We start from the raw sequence: 754 nt of genomic DNA, 5'->3' as shown, positions 1-754 counted from the left end.
GTATTGTATTATATATAGTCAGTTTATCAAAAATGCAAGGTACTTATCGGTAGCTTATCAAAACTTATCGCTTTGGATGAAATACTGCATTTATGCGGCATGGCATGGAGGCGATCAGCCTGTGGCATTGCTGAGGTGCTCTGGAAGCCCAGGTTGCTTTGATAGCGGCCTTCAGCTCGTCTGTATTGTCGGGTCTGGTGTCTCTTGTAGATTCTCTATTGGGTTCGGATCAGGCGAGTCGGCTGGCCAATCAAGCACCGTAACACCATGGTCAGTAAACCAGTTACTAATAGTTTTGGCACTGTGGGCAGGTGCCGAGTCCTGCTGGAAAAGGAAATCAGCATCTCCAAAAAGCTTGTCAGCAGATGGAAGCATGAGGTGCTCTAAAATCTCCTGGTAGACGCTGTATCGACTCTCGACTTAAGAAAACACACTGGACCAACACCAGCAGATGACATAGCACCTCAAATCATCACTGACTGTGAAAACTTCACACTGGACTTCCAGCGGCTTGGATTCTGTTCCTCTCCACTCTTCCTCCAGACTCTGGAACCTTGATTTCCAAATGAAACGCAACATTTACTTTCATCTGAAAATTGATTGTGGTTGTGTATTGAACCAGACTGAGAGATTAAAGGCTCAGGAAACCCTTGCAGGTGTTTTGAGTTAACTAGCTGATTAGAGCGCTTCTCAAGTCGACATTTCTGTATCATAAATTCTTTATTCTTATCTTTGAAGTTACTGGATTTTATTT

The sequence above is a fragment of the Ictalurus furcatus genome, chromosome 20 (assembly GCF_023375685.1).
Source record: "Ictalurus furcatus strain D&B chromosome 20, Billie_1.0, whole genome shotgun sequence".
Classification (NCBI taxonomy): Eukaryota; Metazoa; Chordata; class Actinopteri; order Siluriformes; family Ictaluridae; genus Ictalurus; species Ictalurus furcatus.
This window is presented reverse-complemented; position numbering follows the sequence as displayed.